The sequence below is a fragment of the Dipteris shenzhenensis genome, chromosome 27 (assembly GCF_047967505.1).
Source record: "Dipteris shenzhenensis isolate YYH24624 ecotype China chromosome 27, Dip_SZ_1.0, whole genome shotgun sequence".
Lineage (NCBI taxonomy): Eukaryota > Viridiplantae > Streptophyta > Polypodiopsida > Gleicheniales > Dipteridaceae > Dipteris > Dipteris shenzhenensis.
The window spans coordinates 47,372,242-47,395,889 of record NC_141622.1 but is presented as its reverse complement, the minus strand read 5'-3'; positions in this window follow the sequence as shown (position 1 = coordinate 47,395,889).

Below are 23,648 nucleotides of genomic sequence, written 5' to 3'. Positions count from 1 at the left end.
ATTAATGAATTTTTCCTTTGTGAAAGAAACGATCAATCTACTAAAGCTTACCCTTACAGGGTAGGCCAAAAAACCTGTCACTAGCGGTTTGCATTCTCGTTCTTGCACGCATTACAACAACTGTGTGTTTAGGAGAATAATGCCAGCTTATATTAGTAGCCCAAAAGACTAAAATACAAAATCAAGGTGGACAAACAGCCCATGGCCTATGCTCCTTGTAGCAAACTATAACCTTCATGTCTGATAATTAAGAGAAGAGTTGTGACAAACTCCCCAGCACATTGTTAGTCCTTAAAATCATGAACATATCGACCAGTGAGGTCTCATCTGACACGAAAACTTGTTTACTCCTAGCTTGTTACGTCGAATCACGAGCGCAGGTACATTGAATCACCTCCCTGCCGATCTCAGTGGTTGTAAGCTCTCTCTTCTTTGTCTAATTCATTACGTGAAGCTCTTGCTTACTTAATTTCCACCAAGCCCCAAATTTCCCTAGATGGATCTAGTATGCCACATGTCTTCATTTTAGGGTCCTGCCTTAATGCATCATTTACCCCTCTCTTGGGATATCATTAAAACCATTTGCCCCTTGGCACATTTCATGCATTTAGGTCCCTTAGCCTTAGATCCACCTAGTCTAGTGCCATGTCACCCTCACCAAGGACCTTGACCTTGATTCCTTTTTTTATCATTTACATGAAGCCCAAACAAATATAATACAAACATTGATCCTTTAAAGGAAAATGTCAATTGACCCTTCCGAGGTCATGTTACCTCGACTTGAGCGTAACATTCCTTCCCTCTTCAGGCATCAGCGTCCTCGATGATAAAGTCTGGGAACACTCTCCGTAACTGGTATACGGATTCCCAGGTAGCTTCCGATAGAGGTAAACCATGCCATGCAACCAACACTGTGGGTATCTTCCGATTGCGTACTTGCATTGTTCCTCGATCCAGGATTCCTGTTGGTTTGCATCTTGCATTATCCTCTATCTCCTGAAACAAAACAACACCCTCGATTGGTGAGTTGCCTGTATGCAAAAATTTCTTTAAACGAGAAACATGAAACACTGGGTGCACCTTACAACCCTGTGGCAATTCTAATTTATAGGCTACCTTGCCTATTCTTTTTAGAATTAACCATGGCACACAATATCGAGGTGATAATTTAGCACACTCTCCTGCAGTCAAAGACTTAGAGTGCAAAGGAACTCTGAGAAAAACTTTTTCTCCTTCCTTAAATTCTCTAGCAGAGCGGTTTTCATCCGCATACGCCTTAGCTCTATCCATAACTTGGCAGATGTTAGCTCTCGCAAGTGCTAGCATCTCCCGCATTTGAACCACAAAGTTCGCGGCACTAGGCACTTTCGGAGGTATTCCAACTATAGTTGGATTCGCTGGTCTATAACCATAGTTCAGCTCAAACGGACTGAACCCTGTAGAGGAATGTTTTCTATCATTGTAGGCAAACTCTAACAATGGCAACCACTTGTCCCATGTGTGTTGCCTCAATGACACATATGCTCTAAGCATATTCTCTAGAATTTGGTTGATTCTTTCCGTCTAACCATCCGTTTCTGGATGATCCCCACTACTCATTCCCAACTCAGTCCTTCAATGTCTCAGACACCGCAGTCCAAAATTGAACAGTAAATTTGACATCTCTGTCTGACACGATGGATCGGGTAATCCATGCAAACGAACTATATGTCTAATAAACAAATATGCCACTTGCGGGGCACTAACAGACTCTCTAGTTGGAATGAAGTGAGCCATCTTGGTAAGACGATCAACCACCACAAGGATAGAATCATATCCACCTTGTGTCGTAGGTAGACCTACAACAAAGTCCATGGAAATGCTCTCCCACCTACCTAGTGGTATCTCCAAGGGCTGTAAAAGTCCGGGTGGCTTCACCCGTTCTGCCTTACTTACTTGGCATGATATACAACGTGTCACATATTCATGAATATGCTTTTTCATCTTTGGCCAAAAGAAATATCGTCTCACGAGATCATATGTCTTCTCGACTCCTGGATGTCCCGCACATGGGCTATCATGGCACTGTTGAATGACTCTCTGCTTGAGATCATTCTAATTAGGTACTACTACCTTGCCATTTCTTTTCAGCATACCATCCCTTATGGCATATCTTGCATAAGTTTGGCCTTTTCTGGATGCCAGGTCATCCTTTTCCCCGGGTTTGAATACGTGAGCCTTAGGCTAAAGGCTTTGGACGAACTCGTCCACATTTTGAGTTTCTCCAATCTCAGTCATTAGAGCACTCTCTAATACCGTGAAACTCATATTATGCATAATGCATGACAACGCATCAACAACTTTATTATCCTTCCCTCTTTGGTACTAAATCGTCAAGTTAAACTCCTGCATGAGTTCTAACCACCTAGCTTGGCGGCCTCTCAAGTCAGGTTGTTTACAAAAATATTTCAGAGTATCATGATCAACATCAACATAAAACTCTGATCCATACAAATAATGTCTCCATGATTTTAGAGCATGGACAACAGCATACAACTCTAATTCATGAGTTGGCCAATTTCGTTGAGAGGGAGAAAGCTTCTTGCTTTCAAAGGCTACTGGCCTTCCCTCTTGGAGGAGAACTGCTCCTACCGCAATGCCACTTGCATCGGTTTCAAGGAAAAATGGTTTCTGGGGATCAACTATTTTTAACACCGGTCCTGAGACCACAGCTTGTTTCATGGTGTTAAAACTTTCCTGTTGATTCAGTCCCCATATAAAAGGTACTTTATCTAAGGTCAGATCAGTCAATGGCGATACTATTTGGAATATCCTTTGATATGCCTTCGATAAAATTGGACAAATCCCACGAATGATTGCCGGTCAAACTCTGAGGGATTGGCCAAGTCAGTATCGCAGCCACTTTCTTTGGATCCATTTCTACCCCCTTAGGAGTAATTATGAATCCTAAATATTCAAGTCTTACCATACACAATATAGTTTTCTTTTTATTTACATAAAGACTGGCTTTCCTCAAAGTACTGAACACTATTCTTAAGTGTTCATGGTGCTCAGTAATACTTTTACTGAATACCAAAATATCGTCAATAAAGTGTACTACAAACTTTTTGATATATGGATGTAGTAAATCGTTCATAAGCATGACGAATGTAGCTGGAGCATTGGTAAGTCCAAAGGGCATTACCAAAAACTCATAATGCCCAAACCTACTTCTAAAAGCAGTTTTATGCACATCCTCGGCTCTAATACGGATCTAATGGTAGCCACATTTAAGATCTATCTTACTGAAAATTACGGCCCCATGTAATGCATCTAGCAAATCATCGATCTGAGCCATCAGATACCTGTGCTTAATAGTGATATTATTCAATGCTCTGTAATCTATACAGAGGTGAAAAGTATCATCTGTCTTCTTCTTTAATATCATTGGCGAAGCAAAAGGTGAGAAACTTGGTTGAATCTGCCCCAACTTGAGGTATTCTTCCAGTTGTCTTCGTACCTCCACCTCTTCGGTAAAACTCAACCTACAAGGAGGTCTATTTACAGATTCTGCCCCCGGGATTAGTTCAATCTTATGCTGAACATTCCGCTCTGGAGGTAACCCATAAGGTAGCTCATCCCTAAAACAATCAGAGAACTCCTCTGTTATTTGATCAGCCAGCTTGGCCATCTCTCCATTTTGAGCAACATCAGTGCTAGCTGAAGAATCCTCAATCGGCTCTACTGATGTTGTACAAAGAAACAAAAGCTCTTCTTGAGCTTTTTGAATTTCCATTACGGAAACCAACGGTCCTTGAGGTATATCTTTTTCACCTCGTAAGACATACAGTACATCATTCATCTTGAATTGATATATGTGCTTTTTTCAATCTATGGCTAGATTCTTCCTCGAAGGCGAGCCTTACCCAGGGCTATGTCTGCATGAGCAAGCTTAGTCATTTCAAAATCAAGCTTCTCAGCATAATCCTGAATTTGAAGCTCCAACTGGGTAACCCTTTGGTCCCATACTTCAGTTGAACTTCCATCTGCCATTCTGATTGTATATGCATAGTTAGATGGACTAGTCTTTAGTTTTAGCCTCTTTACAAGCTTGGAGTTAATTACATTGTGCGTTGATGCTGAGTCAAACAACACAATGACATCATGATTAGCTACTTGCCCTTTCATCTTAATTAACTCCATATCATTAAAGGCTCTATACCCGTTGCTGCGGGCTTTGACAGGATATTATCAGGTGCACTAGTTACTAACTTAGCAATAGACACACATAACAAAACAGGTACTGACCTTTGAGAAGATCTCGCTACTTGACTCTGCATTTGTTCTACTCTGGGACTTCCCTCCATTTCCACGTCGCACTCTGAGATCACCATCTCAGCCATTCGATGATCTTTGTTTCGTGGACAATCTTTCCACTGATGAGGCTGAAGGCATCCAAAGCACAAGCCTTCTCTCCTTGCTTTTTCCCTTTGCTCTGGGTTCAAAGAAGACTTCGGGCTGCCATTGGTGTTACTTTTCTTTTCATTCCAATGGTGGTACTTGATTTAGGAGTCTCAACTGGTTTCGCCTACTTAGCTTGACCACTAGGCTATGAGGCACTCCCTTTGCTAATCCACTTCTTCTTAAACCCAGTTTTCTTCGGGTACCCATACTGAGTCCCAACCTGCACAAACCCACTTGGTCTGTTCCCTTTTGCATCCTCATAGTTCACGGCTATGGCAATTGCTTCATCTAGTGTGTTCGCATACTTAGCTAGAACTTCCATCTTTATCCGATCATTCAATCCAAAGATAAAATCTTTTACTTGGATTGATTGAGGTAGAGGTTCATCAACCTTCATTACACTTTCTCTGAATTTATCAGTGTACTTCTCTGACGAAGGTTTCGATACTAATCCCAAGCTCGGGATGCCTCGTCAGGAGGTAGGAAGTGTTTTCTAAATTCCTTTTTAAACCCCTCCCAAGTAGTGGATGCCACTCCATCTTTTTGCTCTTTTATCCACCACCTATCCGCTGCCTCATTAAACATATGGGTGACCGCGGATTTTCTTCATATCATTCCTGATTTCACAAATGGCGAAGGCCTCGTCCCATTTGTGTAACCAGGTCTCAATGATATCGGAACTATGGTCAGACATCCGACCAAAATACTTTTTTGGTCTATAATTGGCAATATTAGGCACCTTAGCCCTCCTAGGCTCGACCGTATGAACACTGGACTCCGGTTCCATTGGAGATTTACCTTTCTCATCACGGGATGGCCTAGTAGACATACTATGTACCATTCTCCTGAGCTCAGATTGCCCTACATTTGCTTGTAACTGCTACGCTAAAATCTATTGCAAGGCATCCTCTAACATTGCAATTCTTCTAGATAGTGTATGACCTGCTGGGCGCGACACCTGCCGGATTGGCCGGACTCTCGACTCTACGGGATCCATCCTAGAAGCTTCTTCTTCTACTTCCATTTAGGTCGATGGGTGTTTTTTTTTTTTTTGGGAATAATAATAAAACACCGCTTGAAACTGTATTTACAAATCAAAAGCCCAACTTCCAAATTTACAGCTAACTAGACATATATCACACTGTAACTAAACCCACTTTGCAATTCGAAATAACTCAAACACGGAGACCAATAAACTTAGAAGGCATAGAAAACTCCTTGGTCATTCATGTAACATAGAGAGATCAAGTTGTTCCTGCTGTGGCTTAGCTACACCCTCGTTGGAGACCCAAAACACCACGGCTCTCACTTCAATAGTTATCTTTTGTTATCTGCATAATACTTGTTGATAACCGAACTCTCCAAATAATGAAATGTCACAAGTAAGTCTCGTGATCACCCAGTAACTCTCTGCAGATAGTCGTAACTCCAGTAATCTCGCCTTCAAATGAAGAGAGCCCTACGTATGAAGACAGCAACCAACCCAATTCAAAAATACGTAGCTTTTCCACATGGACTTCTTTTGCAATCGACCCATAGGCAGCAACCAAACGTGGCCACTACAATGAATGGGTGAAAAAGCTGCCCGTTTAGGAAACTTAAAAGAAACTTTCAAGGCTTTTCATCCATGGTTCGGCTTTGGTTCCTGTATGATCAACAGGGAGTATTGAAGCAGCTGCTGGACTCGTTTGGGAATAGAATTGCTTTGCGCATCTGCTCGTCAGTTTTAGAAATCTCCTGCCCAAAATGCTGGCTTTGCCTGCTGGCTTCTCCCCTTTACTTGTAAAAAACTGTTGGTTCCTCGGTTTTAAAGTGGCATTTTTCCATGTCTCAATTGTGTGTCAGGAGAAGTGGACCCCGAAATTCAAATATAGCGAATGATCCAATGATATTACCGATCACTATCTTCAGGTTCGTCTGCTCAACAGTCAACAAGTCGTGACCAGCGCGTGCACCACCTTGATGTTCGACATCCACTCAAACTAATGAATTGCCTGATGGCCCAAACCAGACGACGCAAACAATCTACCACCTTAGTTTTTTTTCTCTGATCCCGTAAGACAAAATCCTAGTTCCATATTGTCCGTCGCCAAATCCTTCGTCAATTCAACGTTAGCCTGTCAACTCGACAAGATCCCAAATCTGCGCTTTGATACCAAATCTGACATGAAAACTTGTTTACTCCTAGCTTGTTACATCGAATCACGGGCGCAGGCACATTGAATCACCTCCCAGCCGATCTCAGTGGTCGTAAGCTCTCTCTTCTTTGTCTAATTCGTTACGTGAAGCTCTTGCTTAATTTCCACCAAGCCCCAAATTTCCCTAGATGGATCTAGTATGCCACATGTCTTCATTTTAGGGTCCTTCCTTAATGCATCATTTACCCCTTTCTTGGGATGTCATTAAAACCATTTGCCCCTTGGCACATTTCATGCATTTAGGTCCCTTAGCCTTAGATCCACCTAGTCTAGGGCCATATCACCCTCACCAAGGACCTTGACCTTGATTCCTTTTTTATCATTTACATGAAGCCCAAACAAATATAATACAAACATTGATCCTTTAAAGGAAAATGTCAACCGACCCTTCCGAGGTCATGTTACGTCGACTTGAGCATAACATCTCATATCCATATCCAATCCAGTGCAAATATGTAGCCATTAGTGGTTAGGCTTCACGAGCTCTTAATCACTCCACGCACCAATTTTGTTGTTTATTTGTATCTTCTTTCACCATATATGCGAATACTTGCTGGTGTTGTATGCACTCAGCATTTCTAACATTGTTGTCTTTTGATGCAGTCCTTGCACTTCTTTTAGCGCTCGTCCTTTAGCAACTCTTCTCCCAATGGTTATGGTGAGCCCACATCACCCAATCTTCTGCTAATTCTCCACCTTGTTCTTGCTTATTACTCTCACCTTCCATCAAGAGCCATTGTTAGAATCTATAGTCCTCATACAATGCTTAACTGATTTGACAGAGTATCATGAGTAAGTGATGGGTATGTGAATATGTATGGTATCTTGAGTAAGTGATGGGTATGTGAGTATGTATGATTGAATTAGTTATCATATGATTTTTGTTTATAAATAGTATCTTGATAATTATTTACCAAATAATTTCATGATTGTTACTAATTAATATTAATGATTAATTAATTTTAAAGTACATAAATTAAATAACTTGTATACGATAATCCAACAGTTGTTCTTATCAACATAGAGGAGGTGTAAACTTTAAAGATTCCCCTTTTGTTAAAAATATGCATAAGATATCTCCTCTTATGACTCTGAATCTCTTTTAGAGTCATCAGTCTTTAGACTCTGTTTCAGCATTTTGAGATGTGACAAGTCTATCTAAATGATATTTAATATGAGTGCCACTATTGTCTGGGATTGTGATGACTTTCTCCACATCATACCCTTGCTTCTTGTTCAAACTTCGAGTTCTCGACTTCCAAGGACCAACACTAAACAATGCTACTCACCTCTACTTCACTCAAGCCCTCTTTGGTTGGAACCCATTCACGTTTCTTTGGAGACAACCCTCATAAAGTTGTTTCATTTTATACTTTTTTAGGAGACTTTTCAAAGGTTTGGTTCATACCACAAAGCTGTGAACAACTTGGGGATTCCCATTTCATCTCTTGCTATTTGAGAAACCTTTGTGACCCAAATTGTTCTCCCTTGGTCATCTAGTTTTGATTCTAGATCAGGTATCCAAACGGCAATGACCCAAATTGTTCTCCCCTGGTCATCTAGTTTTGATTCTAGATCAGGTATCCAAATGGCAATAAAAAGACCCTTTACGATTTCATTAGATGGTACAAACTCTAGCAAGGAATTGTGATAATTCATTCCACAAAATTTGTGAGGTAAAAGGCATTGCTCTGCATTTTCCATATCTTTAGTTATAGTATCTTTGAGAAACACAACAACACAAAGCATCCATAGATGCGCACATAGAAGCGTTTCCTTAACTTTAAAAAAAACTTATGGACGCGTCTATTAGTGCGTCTACAGACGTGTCTATATAACAGACAGATGCACATATAGACCGCTATTAGACTCTCTATAGAAAATTTAAAAAAAAAAGAAAGATGTGTTTATAGACGTTCTGTAGATTAAAACAAAAACAAAAAACAAAAATTTGTGTGGTTTAACAGAATGTTGTGTATGCTGTGTGGTTACAAGAATCCCATTTCCATAGTGTGCAATTCAATTATTACAGCTAACCGCATTTTAATTAGCACGGTTGGCATTTTAATTAGCATGATTCCAAGCACATCTATAGCCGACGATTACAATTCCGAATAAAACATTACAACTCCAAAACATTTAGCTCACAAGGCATTCATTGATAGAACATTGCACGAGGAAATTGAAAGCCAATTTAAAAAAATGAGTGTATATTAATTCATAGCCCAAAAAGTGTATATATGTACATATAGCACGGTTTATACAAGAGAGGCACGAAGCCAAGCCAATGGCTTCAAGTACAAAAAAGAGTAGCTAGCACTACTTCTATGACTATTCTAAGTCATTTGTGTCCTCGCTCCCTTCTTCATTGCCTTCTTTGTTGCCTTCTTCCTCCTCAGTATCCTCACCTTCTTCCTCTTGAATATCCCCAGGGGCCTGTTAATGAGGAACAACATGTATCAATGTATGAAAAATCAAATCTTCATTTATAATATTGACATTATTTAGGTACTTTTAAATACCTGGGGGGGCGCTCCAGTAGCTCGGATATACTGCTCCTCAGTAATCAACCCTTCATCATAGAAGTGCCTCCATGTATGTCCTCTGCGATGTCCACGATGGTAGGCTGTCTCGACAAGAGTAGGATACCTACCCATGATATCAAGCTGCAAGATGACACAATTTGCGGAGGGGTTAGTACAAAGAGACAACCTTCTAATAAACCACATAAACACAATATAATTTGAGATCGATACTTACAAATTGGGCCTCCCATGATTCAACACCCCATGCTCCAAAATGCACGTTTCCATATTGCTCCATTTGGATCCTTCGTGCCTCCACATGTTGCAGACTCCGCCTTCGTTGCCTTCATTGCTTTCTTCCACTCATGCTTATGAGTGATGTGGGGCTGGACCCTTGGTGGTTGACCTCCCTCTCTCCTGGCAATCTTGGCTAGTGCATGCTTCTTAAGCGAAGATCTTTTATCAGCAAGTATAACAACAATCTTGGACTTTGCCCATTTATTTGTGAACTGAACATTGGGGGGATTGGGATACCTAGAGCGTACAGCATTGATGGTCTCATTAGCCAACCTTTTTGGATGCTCTTTGTATGGGATAAAGCAATCTTTGTAGTTGTTAGCAACTACAGAGCGCATGAATGCCATGATGTCCTCCCCTCATGCATCCATCAAGATGCCTCCTCTTTGAGTGATGTCATAGAAGATCGTACCATCACCCTCTGGCACGTCTGCATCATCTGAATCATCCCTGCCCCCACCATTACCCCCCCAAAGCACTGTGCCATGCATCCCCTAGAGCTCTCCTCGCTACTATGTCTGCTGCCCTGTCGTGACGAGCTAGTATGCTGGCCACTCATCTCTAGAGAAGGGACTCTCGACTGCACAGGAATACGCTGGTGGCTCTGTGAGGCAGAAGGGCCTCTTGACTGTAGGGGGGGAAAAGGGATTCTAGACCATCGCAGGGGAGAAGGGAGTGCTGATGATTGGGGAGAAGGGACTCCATACGGCAGGGGAGAAGGGACTCCTGATGATTAGGCAGAAGGGACGCGGCTTTATAGCTTGGTGGCTTGTCTCGACTCCACAGGAGTAATCTCAGTTGGTGTGGTTTAGAGTCTGTACTGCCGACTCCTGGGGGGGTGTTTTGAGTACCCTTCATGTATGTGTATAACTCTTAAGGAGTGGGAGGGTGTCCCAAAATGTTATATGACTCCCAAAAGATGGCATCTCGAAGATCAGGCGAGGCCCCTGAAGAGCTTCCTGGCCACATGATGAACGATGGAAAAGAACAGAATAAGATTTCCATCTTGCATGCCCTCTTTCCATCATGCATGCAATCATTGGGGCAAAAGAAAAAATAGGAAAAGGTAAGAGAGAAAAAGATAGTCTAAAATTGAGCAAGCATTTATAGACTCCTGCATTCTTTGAATTAGAGTGATAGAAGTCTGTATATGCTTGCTCAATGTCAGGCTATTGAAGCTTCACATGGGTGGAAAAGAGATAAAGAAAGAGAGGAAAAGAGAGAAAAAGAGAGGAAAAAAGAGAGGAACAGAGAGGGGAAAAGAGAGGAAAAAAGAGGAAAAAAGAGGAGAAAAAAGAGAGAAAAAGAGAGGAGAAAAGAAAAAAGAGAAGGAAAGAGAGGAAAAGAGAGAAAAAGACAAGAAAATAGAGGAGAAAAGACAAAAAAAGAGGAAAAAAGAGAGGAAAGAGAGGATTTGCCCTCTTTCCATCATGCGTGCAATCCCGTGATTTCCATCATGCATGCCCTCTTTCTTTATCCCATCCTCATGCTGCAGTCCAATTTCCCTCATGCAATCACTTATTTCCATCATTCATGCAATCCCTTATTTCCTCACAAATGCTTAAGTCATTGAAAATTTGACTTAAACATGCATGCAAGGGAAAGGAGAACGGAAAGAGAAGGAAGAGGAAGGGTAAGGGGAAGGGGAAGGGGAAAGGCGAAGGAGAAGGGGAAGGGAAGGAAGGGAAATGCATGTTTGGAACTCTGTTGGAGCGCATCTATAAACGCGGCAAACAACGCATCGATAGGCACGGCTGCCTATTTTCCTAAAAGATTAGACGCGATGTTAAATGCATCTATAGATGCGCCCTGATAGACGCTTTTCTAGAAAAAGGTGAAAAGGACCTACGCCTGACCCTAAAAATAACAACACTAATACCGCAAACATCCTTTCCCTATATACGACAAAGGACGAATCCAAAGAGAACAATTTCCAATGAAGACCAATCACCAAGAGACTTACCTTGGATAGAGGTATGGAAGCTTCTTGTCTTTCTTCAAAGCTATCTCTCCTTCTTCTCTTCCTTGTTCACCCTCTTCTCTTGTATGCTTGGGGATGAGTGTGTATGCCTAGAGATGAATGTGGGCGCTTGGAGATGAGTGCAGATGCCTGGAGCTATGTGTGTTAAAAGGAAAGGAAGTGACGCGGCCCTAAAAGTATCAAAAGGAAAGCAAGCGAGCTAAAAGTAGGTTCAAAAACTAATTCACAGTCTGCGCATCTATCAGTGCATCTACACTATGTTTTAGATGCACCTATAGACGTGTTCCATAGTACATACGCGCTTATAGATGTGCTTTTAAACATGCAGAAGAGGTTTCATTGAAATACTCAAGGAAGAACACATTTTTTGGGTTATCTGTAGGATGTCTTCATCTTCAACAAGTAACTCCAGTGAGGATGAATCCCTCCATATACACCATCGCGAATGTGGTTGGAGCAAAAAATCAAATGTATATGTGATCGATGTCGAGGAAACATGTATCGTGCACGTAGAATTACACTCAATCACATCTCAAAGTATGGCAAATGGTGGGATGCGACCGTATCCCAGGTAGGTGTTAAAGCGTTGAGATTGATTGAGATACCTATGGGTGTTCATGTGATGATCCTTTTTTAATTTGATACAAGATGCAGTGCCACACCCATATATGTTATCCTATGCTCACCATGAGGAGGCAAAGCATCAGCGATATGAGGTGGGATCTTCAAGAGGGACCATTATGGATGCATGGAGTGATGGCGATAGTAGCCCTCCACCATTACCTCATAAGTCGTGGAGGAGGAGGTGTTTGATGGTATGGTGTTGGATTTAAATGTCCATCAGTCCTCAAGTAGGGAGGATGATAGCATGGAGTAGGATGATCTTTTTACTGCAGCATCGACTCCATTGTTTGAGGGATGCACATTCTCTATTCTATGTGCCTCTCTTGAGTTACTAAACTTGCAGACCATCTATGGATGGAGCAATGCAAGTTTGAATACATTACTCAAGTAAGCTTTAAAGTCTATCTTGCAAACATGGTGAATTATGCTAGTGGGCCAATTACTCGAATACTTTTTCTCATTTATGGTCTTCACGTGCATGCTATTGCGTAAAATGCTTCCAAGGGAGAATAAATTACCGACCTTAAGAGATATGGCAAGGCAACATGTGACCTCTCTTAGAGGATTGGATTACAAGTGCATCCATGCATGCGTCAATGATTGCATTCTGTTTCGTGGACCACATAAGGAGGAAAGAGAGTGTCCTACTTGTGGAGAGGCAAGATATAGAGCAGATCTCAAAACTTTGGATGTGCCTCGTAAGGTTCTGTGACATTTTTCCATAATCTCTCACATCCAACATATGTTCAAGTACAAATCCATTGTAGAGCTCATGTCATGGCATTCCTCCCATCGATTAACTGATGGTAAGTGGAGAACTCCCACAGACACTCCTACATGGAAGCATATTGAAGACACATGGCCAAGCTTCAAGGAAGAACCTAGGAACTTGAGACCTGGATTGGGTATGGATGGTGTGAACCCATTTGGTCTCAAAAGCACCTCTTACAGTGTATGGCCAGTGATATTGGTGAATTATAATCTTCCGCCCACTATGGAGATTAAGAAAGGACATGTTATGTTATCCCTTCTAATTCTAGGGAAACATAAAGTCAAAAATCCTTATGTTTATCTGGAGCCTTTGATTGATGAGCTAGAGATACTTTGGAGAGGTATCGAGGTGCATGACGTGAGCATGCCTCCCTCATCTCATGAGACTTCAAATGCAAAAAAGAAGTCTTGATGTGGACGATGCATGACTTTCCAGGCTATGACGAGTGTTCAGGTAAGCATTGAAATTTTAATTATGAGTAGGCAATCGATGTGGCACCCTAAACCTGAGAGTGCTCTCAACGAAAGCAAGAACGGAAGAAGGAGAGAGAGAAACAGAGAGCCACACAAGTTTTGGTGGGTGTAGAACCACCCTAATCTTCTTTTTCATTCATTTATATATGTGTTTGAGTATTGCACATAACTGGGGTAAAGGCACAGTGACCTTTAACCCCCACAACCTCCCACTTAAAGGACAATGTGCCTTTAAGGGAGAACAACAAGTGAGCATACTATCCAATGCCCATCAATTCATGACAATACTCAAACCGCTGACTAGGTAGACTCTTCGTCAGCATATCTGTAGGGTTATCATCTGTATGAACCTTGACAAGCTCTATGCGCTTGTCCTCAAGTACCTCCCTGATGAAATGGTACCTGACCTCAATGTGTTTGGTCTTTGCATGAAAGACGGGATTCCGTGCTAGCTGAATAGCACTCATGGAATCACTATGCAATGTCGGTACACCTGCATGAATCCCCAAATCTCCCATTAGCCGATCAAGCCATATAGCCTCCTTGTAACCCTCTGTGGCTGCAACATATTCAGCCTCTGTGGTAGACAAAGCAATGCACTTCTGTGCGCGAGACATCCACGACACTGCACCACCTGCAAAGGTGAACACATAACCAGAAGTGGATCTCCTACTATCCACATGCCCTGCGTAGTCTGAATCTGTGTATCCAAGTACACACATGTCTCCTTTACCAAAGTAGATGCACATCTCCTTGGTACCCTTCATGTACCTCATGATGCACTTAACTGCCTCCCAATGCTTCTTTCCTGGATTAGCCATATACCGGCTAACAACTCCCACTGCAAATGCAATGTCTGGTCTAGTAGCTATCATAGCATACATAAGACTCCCAACCGCTGATGCATAAGGAACCTTGGCCATCATGGCCCTCTCCTGTTCTGATTTGGACTATTCGTATGACTCAGTTTCACATATGGAGGCAATGGAGTACTCATTGCCTTCCCCCCCTCCATATTGAAACGCTGCAATACTTTTGTAACATACTCCTTCTGTGAAAGCCAAAGGTGTTTTCTACTCTGATCACGCGTGATGCGCATACCAAGAATATGACCTGCAAGTCCCAAATCCTTCATATCAAAGGCCTCATGCAACTTGGCCTTTAATGCATCTAGCTCATAAGTATTCTTGCTAGCCAATAGCATATCATCCACATATAGTGCCAAGATTATCAGGCTATTATCCTTAGCCCTTTTAGTGTAGAGGCAGTGATCAATTTCACTCCTTCTAAAACCCTGGGACCGAATGAAAGCATCAAACTTCTGATACCATTCTCTAGGTGCTTGCTTAAGACCATAGAGACTCTTCTTCAGCTTGTAAACTAAATTCTCCTTGCCCTTTTCTTCAAATCCTTCCGGCTGCACCATGTAAATTTCCTCATGCAAATCCCCATGCAAGAAAGCTGTCTTGACATCCATTTGCATAAGCTCCATATCCTCTAATGCCACTAGTTCAAGCATGCATCTAAGTGTGGTCATCTTCACAACCGGAGAGAATATCTCATCAAAGTCCACACCCTTCTCTTGCTTGAACCCTTTAGCGACCAAACGAGCCTTGTACCTAGGTACATCATCACGTGTGACCTTCATTTTGTAGACCCATTTACATGGCAATGCTTTCTTTCCATGTGGCAAAGAAACCAAGTCCCAAGTCTTATTCTTCATAAGTGAACTCATCTCTGATTGCATAGCATACTCCCACTTGCGTTGATCCTCGCGCATCATAGCCTCTCTATAGCAAGAAGGCTCCCTACAATCAGTAAGCATCACATAGTCTACCCCTGGAACAAACCTATCAGGTGGCCTAGACACTCTAGATGATCTTCTCAAGGGCATTTTAGCTTGCTGTCCCACCTACATATCAGCCACATTTGGCTCATCATTTCCACCGATAGATGATCCATCATCTACCCTTGATTGTATACCTGTGGGAGTACTTGGTGGTACCATTTCTTGCACATTTGGTGCATGGACAGCTTGCTGTCTATCAACATATGCAGGTGGATTCACATCCTGAAAGTGATTCTCCTCATTTCCACATCCCTCATGGGTGCCTTATGCATCTTCTTCTCATTGAAGACTACATCATGGCTGCGTATGATCTTCTTTGCTTCTGGATCCTAGAGACGATAGCCCATCTCTCCACTTTCACCATAACCCAGAAAGATGCATTTCCTAGACTTAGGATCTAGCGTCTTTTGAAGCTCTTTTGGCACATGTGCGTATGACTCACACCCAAATATATGCAAATGAGAGTAAGAGGGCTTCTTGCCACTCCATGCCTCTTCAGGAATACCACCATTCAAACTCTTACTAGGTGATCTATTGATCACATGCACTGTAGTCTTCATTGCCTCAGCCCAAAGACCACCAGAAAGACTTGCATTGGAAAGCATGCATTGCAACCTTTCTTGAATGGTACGGTTCATCTGCAACTGGATTTTGCTCTAGAGTACGAGGGGATGTGAGCTCCCTCTTAATCCCATGTGTATCACAGAAATGCTGAAAGTCATGAGAGAGATACTCTCCACCATTGTCAGTCCGTAGGCATTTAAGCGTTCTACCTGACTGATTCTCAACCAAGGCCAGCCATTTCTGAAATTCCTGGAACACATCACTCTTCCGAGCTATAGCATAAGCCCACACTTTCCTTGTTGCATCATCAATGAAGTTCACATAGTATTCAGCCCTGCCTAATGACCGTGTAGGCATGGGACCACATATGTCTAAATGCACCAAGTCAAGCTTTTCAAACTCTTTCTTTCCCCTTCTTTTATGGGCTGATTTAGTCTGCTTCCCATAGAGACAGTGCTCACAAAATTCAAAATCAGAGAAACTCAAATGCGGTACATAACCCAAACGGCATAAGAGATTCATTCCATTCTAGCTCATGTGCCCCAACCTGCAATGCCACAAAGAAGTGCTTGGCTGCTCGGTTATTGCAACAACATGATCAAATACCCCTGATACATGTAAGAGATACAAAGTCCCACACTTGGCACCCCTGGCCAAAAGCATAGAGCCCTTCTGAATTTTCTAACTCTGAAAGCCAAAAGTGGTGTGAAAACCAGCATCATCTAGCTGACCCACTGAAATAAGACTCTTGGTCAACTTAGGCACATGTCTCACATGTTTCAAAATGAATGCAGACCCATTTGCAAAAGAAAACCTTATGTCACCTACTCCCACTATGTCACATGCATAGTCATTTCCAAGATGCACACAACCTGTCTTTCCACTGTCATAAGTGAAGAACCATTCCCTATGGGGAGTAACATGGAATGAAGCACCAGAATCCAAAATCCAATCCTGGGAATATGCATCATCTGAAGTGGTAAGCAACTCTGCAGATAAACTAGACATGAAGAGAATGTCATTGTCACTATCATGTGTGACTGCATTGATCTCCTCGATCTTCACTTTTCCTTTGTCCTCCCTTGGACTCTCTTCCTTTTGATTTGCACCCCAATTTGCATTCTTTTTCTTATCCTTTCACTCTCTTTTCAGCTTGTAGCAATCCTTTTTCATATGGCCCTTCTTGCCACAATGGTAACACTCAATGTTCCGTGCCGTGGATTTGTTACGAGACTTCCCTCTTTCTTGGGACTTCCCCCTAAACTGTGATCTACCCCTTTGCACATTTAAGGCTGCATCCTGCTTGTTGCCATCCATAGACTTCCGTCTAATCTCCTTGGCCAACAAGCTACCCACAACATCATTAAATTTCAGTACTCCACCAGGTGCAGAGTTACTAACAGCTGTAGGGAAGGTATCCCATGAGGATGGCAATGAACATAAGAGAAATATTGCCTTGGCCTCCGCATCAAAATTCATTTTCTGAGCCTGAAGCTGGCTGAAAATAATATTGAATTCATTCAAGTGAGAAGCAATGGAGACCCCTTCCTTCATCTGCAGCTCAAACAACCTCTTCATGAGGTAAACTTTATTAGGGCAGTTTCCTTCTCATAAGTGGCACACAATTTCTTCCACAAATCTTCCGTAGTTTGCTCATTTACTACTGTGAAATAAACTGACTGTGCAAGATGAAGTCTAATAGTAGACTTTGCTAATGCATCCAACTCATTCCAATCATCCTCAGACATATTTGCAGGCTTAGCTTCAATCCCTGCCAAGGGTTTAATCTACTTCTTTTCAATAAGCACATCCCTTATTTGTTCTTTCCACAAAGAAAAGTTTGTCCCATCAAACTTTTTAATGTTGAAAAACTCCTTTTCAGACATGGAAGAGGATACCATAATGCAAATAAAGCAAAATCCCAAATGCTAGTGCTTACAAGAGAGAATCACACCAAATACCAGGTGCACCCAAATGTGTATGCCACAATGGAGTGAAATATCACCAAAACTCAAAGCATCAAAAGATGCATCTGACTCATGTGCATATACTATGCATCCATATGAGCAAATCTGGCCCAAAAGAAAATGCCAAGTGCAATGGCAATCCAAAATGCCAATAAGTGCCAAATGACTCAAGCATAAACACCATCCACTGGCATATGCATTAATAATATCTCATCCAAGAGAGCATAGCACTATCAGTGCATCACCTGCAATGTGTCAAAGCTGCCCCTCAGCATAAAATAGCATCCATGTGCAAAGCGTCCATAAAAAATAGCATCCCATAAGGTAATTTGGGCCTATCAGCGCATCCAATAAGGACCGCAATGCATCCAAATGGCCTATAAATCATCCACTGCAACCCAATGCACACCATGAATGAGCGCACACTGCTCAAACTACAACCAAAGTGATCTGCATAAGGTATGCTCAAGAAATCATAGTCCCACGGTAATGACCGCTATTGAAAATAGAACCTGAGATGCCTCAAAACATGGGCGCCATTGCATAATCGGACTCAACAAGAAAATCTGCAAATATCTCTCTTCTATCGGAACTCCAAAATCCCAACCGATGAGTGAGAAATGGGAGTCAACACTTGTCCACTGCCATGTGGCATAAATCTAAGGTTTCAAAACCTTAGAATGAAAAATGCATAACAGAGAGACGAAATCGAATACACAGAGATCTATAACTCTAAAAATCCTCCACCGAATCATGCAAGAACTGACAGGTAGGGGTTTTTGGCATCCGGAATGCAATGGGATAGACGGTTTTGGAAACCGTTGTCTCAATCACTGGGTCCAACACACAGACTAAAAAACGTTTTTGGAAACAGAGCTGTTTGTAAACTCCACCGGAGTGCGAATGATGAGCAAATAGAAGTTTTAGGACCTCTTGAGTCCACCAAAACTGATAGATCTACAAATGGTTGCTCCAAACTTGAGTTCCAACACCCGGGCAAAAAACACAGAAACTGACACAGTGAGTCAGAAATCCAATGAAATGATCCTAGATTCAAGAATGAAGGTGTTTCCAAGCTCTTGAAGTAAAGTGGACACCAAAAGCAAGCAATAGTTGCCTCTACAAGTCAATACAGAGTCTCTGTCATCGAACGGAATAGGGAAAAGCTCAAAAAATGACTTTTTCTTTGAAAACACTTAACAGGCTCTCAAAACCACTTCGCAAAGCCAAAGTGACTTTTCCAAAGGTTCCTCCAAGGTCTCTGCACACTCGGATGCAAGTAAAGTCACCCACAAAGCTTCCCACAGAGCTTCTCCTTCCTCCCACAGAGCTACTGAGCTTCAAGCATTCACGCACGCTCAACTAGATCACCCGGGCTCTGATACCATTTGAGAGTGCTCTCAACGGAAGCAAGAACGGAAGAAGGAGAGAGAGAAACAAAGAGCCACGCAAGTTTTGGTGGGTGCAGAACCACCCTAATCTTCTTTTTCATTCATTTATATATGTGTTTGAGTATTGTACATAACTGGGGTAAAGGCACAGTGACCTTTAACCCCCACAAAACCCACCTTACTTACGCAATTGCATCTATTGTTTAGGTCTCACTACATCGGGTTACGATGCATGTCTTTTTTATGGTCCTTCGCTAGTTGCTTCACGGGAAGACGCATTGAATAAGGTCATCTATGAGAATCACCATCAATTTCTCCCACCTAATCATCCTGGATATGTCACCCCTTGGAATAAAGTCCCCCCATAGTCACTCACTGTAGGAGATTGGATGAGAATTTGGAACGGTTCCATGACTCCTCCACCACTTGGCATGAGCCGGTAAGGGTTTGTAACTATTGTGTGATATATTGAATGGAAATAAAGATTACACGCTAACATCATCTTTTGTTTAGATACTTGATCTTTTATCGACTACCATATTGGTCTCACCTCAAGATCAATCACTTGCTTGATCCCATGCATATCTTTAAGAATGTGGCATCTATCATTTGGGAACATTTTAAATGGGACACGAGATTTTATAGGCATAAGGGAGGATCTATGCACCGCAGGGAGGATGCATGAAGCTTGGCCACAAGAGAGGTCAAATGGGTGTGTCTTTTTACCTCGTGCACCATGGAGGTTATCAAAGCTAGAGATGGTGGCAGTGAAGGGGAGCTATCACTACAATTCATACTCCCACTGGATGCATGAGGTGTTTGAAGGGGGCCTTCACAAAGAGCAAGAAAAGAGGTGTAGAGCAATTATATGGCTTTAAATATTATGATTAGCACAAGATGCTCCAAGTAAGTATGACTTAGCATAATATATTTTTCCTTCCAAATTTGTGAGTGTAGAAGCAACTAGTCAACCATCGCTCATGTGTTCAATTCATACTACCTACTAGCATTTCTCGTAGTGAATTAAAGGACATGAAGGATTGTATTTATAAGATGGGTGAGCTTATGAGGTACTTTACAGGATACAAAATATGAAGCGTATCAATGCTCCATGCAAGGTTTTCATATTGCTAATATGGTGCACTTTTTTCTTTCTAAGTATGTGAGCTCAAAGGAAATAGATCCCACCATGCTTGAGGATGCTCAAGTTATGTCAGTGGAGGTGGTTTGTTTAGTGGAGGAGACCTTTCCATGTTCTATTCTCACAAGCCAACTACATCTCATAGTGCACTTGGTGGATGAGATTGCTATACACAGCACTGTACATGCACGATGGTTGTTCTTCCTAGAGTGCTTCATGAATACATTGAAGGGTTTCGTGAGGCAAAATGCAAGGCCTGAAGGTAGCATGGCTGAGGGTTGGTTGGTACAAGAGATACTTGTATAGATTTATGAGTTTCTTGTTGATGGGGATAGCTCTCTCCCACAACTATGGAGAGATGATGAAGACCTAAGGATGACCTGTATTGTGCCTCAAGGGAAAGGACGGAGCAAAGTAATGGACACGGAGTTGCTTAATAATATCAACCTCTATTGCATGCTTAATAGTGATGTGATGAAAAGATGGGTGACAAGATACGAGGATGCAAAGGCAAGAAGACAAGGAGAAAGGGCCCTTTTTCGTACACACCACGGATCTCGTGTGCCATACCCTTAGCATCTAAGAGCACTTCCAAAGGATATTCATGTGGATTGGCTACTTGACGAAATGGAGAGAGAAGAGAGAGATGAGGGGATGCATATCACAATGGAAGAATGGGAGTATGCTAGAGGATCCATGAGCAAGGTTGGTATATAGAATGTTATGCATAAGTTAGGAGCTTTCAACAGTTTAGATTGCTTATTCAATTGATTTTGTCTTGGTGTAGTGTACTATGTTCAATGCTATATGGTGTGAGGGCAAGCATTTTTGGACACAATGGATTGATGATAAGAGAAACATGCAAGATTGCGGTGTCATTGCTAGCTTTGAGGGAGCCAATGGAGCTAGGGATGATGATTCTGGCATAATCCAAGATATTATTAAGCTTGACTTTCAACGCTTCTTTGTGTATGTTTTGGATGTCAAGTGGTTTAAGGACATGGTGGAAAGAGGCCCTAATGCAACAATCAAATGCCATGCAAGTGGCTTTGTAACTATTGACTCCACAAAGTTTTGGCAAAGCAAGAAGGACACACTAGTACTATCGCAACAATGTGAACAAAAACTATACACATATATGAAAATACTCACTTTTAAATATTTGATACCTTCGATGCAAGGAAAATAACATGATTGCATTTGTGTTGGAATTAGGTTGTCTATTAACCAATGGTGGACAATAATAGGTGGTGGCATGTCATACCTATTACACCATGTTCCAAAGTGATGTATAGTATATTTACTAATATGGAGCGTATGGAAGATGATCATGGCCATGAAGGTGATGATGATCGTGATACGAGAGAGGAGGATGATCATGAGATAGGAGATACAGATATTCAAGCCATTACCCATGAGGATGAGCCTACCATTGGTGATGTTGATTTCGATGAGCATATTAGTAGCACAAGTAGTAGTGGGCTGAATGTATTTGTAGATCTCAACATTGGTTTGGATTTTGAAGTAGATAGTTTGGCAAGGGTTGATCTCATAGAGGATGAGATCGAACCGTAGCCCATCATTGATATTGGCAAAACTATTTTACATATTGTCTCATTCTCCTCACCTCACTTAATTTTTGTATATGTGGGTTTGCCAAAAAGCATTGATATTTTTATTAAAATTATGTGCTTTGGTAATCATGGGCAATGTTTGGAAAGCAGTGATGCACATTTATCAGCCTATAGCAAAATATTACTCTCTGTATTCTCTATTGCGTCTTTATAAAGGCATCTAAATATGTGTCTAAAAGATAGTGTAGACACTGTTGAGAGTTCACGCTCAACATCATGTGATCATGTGTGCATAGCACCATCACGTGATCATATGTGCATAGCACTAACCTTATAGAGTGCTATAAAGGAAAGGGTTAGATCCCCTAACCCTAACCCTAAAAGGGTTTGTATATATTCTATTTTTTCAACTAATTCTAGTGTACAGTTAGTCATTTGTGGTGTGCTCTCTAGCTGTGCCCTCTCTCCTCATCTCCACTCTTCTCCTCTCCCCTCTTCATATTTTGTCATGGTATCAGAGCTCCCTTGTCTTCCGCTGAGACATTGAGATTCTTGAGAGTGTGAGAGAGATTGTGAGATTGAGAGTTCTCTTGAGTGATTGTGAGATCCTTCCCTTCACTTCCGTTGAGAGAAATTTCCGTCCATTTGAGAGAAACTTCCGTTGAGTGAGCATTCCTTCGTTCCGTTGATGATACATTGAGATTCTTCTTTGTTTTGCAATAGATTTGTTGAGAGACTTAGTGAGTTCTTTGAGAGCTTCTTATGAGAGAGAGAGAGATCTAGATCTTAGTCTTTGAGAGAGAGGTTTTGAGAGATCTGTGAGAAAGAGAAAGAAGCTAAGCCTTTCCAACAAAGCTCCTTCGACGGCCGTCCCTATCAAAAATCACCTATCTTGTTGCAAGTGCTTGCAGCATGGAGTTAGAGCTTCTACAATGACGGCTCTACATAGCTTCCTAGCTCGTCATCGATCCGCCAAAGCAGCTCTTCATCAACAGAGAGCCTGCACGCGGGCTAGCGAAGCCTGCTCCCTGGCAGAGACCTCCACGTCTCTCTTCTCCAGAGCGGCCTGAGCCTCGCTTATCTTGGCCTCTAAGGCCTTCTCCTTGGCGTTGTACTCTTCCAGAGTCTTGCGCAGACTCTTCTCGATCTCCTGGTGCAAGATCCGGCAGGTTCATCACCTCCTCAACTTGCCATGCCTCGCCGGCAGTTCCCCGTTTGACAGGAACTACACATCCATTGTGAGGAGCAGTCGTAGACATTGAAGGCCTTTTCCTTGCCTCCTTGAACTCGCTTGCCCCAGGAAGAGCTAACGGGATCATTGGTGAGATTACGCCCTTTGACCTTTCAGACACCTGTACAGCCGACTCGGTGCCAGGAAATCGCGAGCGAGGCTCCTCAGATTTTCCCATGGAGGATATTTACGGGGTCTTGCTGACAAATAGCAGCGTTGAGAGCGATTCGAACTCCAGTGGCGAGGAACCTTTGATGGCTAGAAGCGAGGGTGTTGGGCAAATGTAAGGACACATCACAATCCCGGCAAAGCAAGGCGCGATCCTCCAAACAAAAGATGAAAGCGGTCTTTTCCTGGCAAATGTCGCATTGCGGGAGTTTGGAGGAGTGGTGATTGTTGAGCAGGTGGAGGCGCTGGTGTTTGCTGGCGAGCTTATTGGTAGCGTAGTCACAAAGCGTGCTTCCTCTTCGACAAGGTCGCCTCCGTCGACTCTTTCTCTGAGAGAGAAACTGCCACGTGGCAGATAAGGCCACGTGGCACTCTTCAAACCACACCCACCTTGGGTTCAGATTAACCCAGGTGCAGTTAGGAAAGGATAGGGTTGATCCACGTGGCATC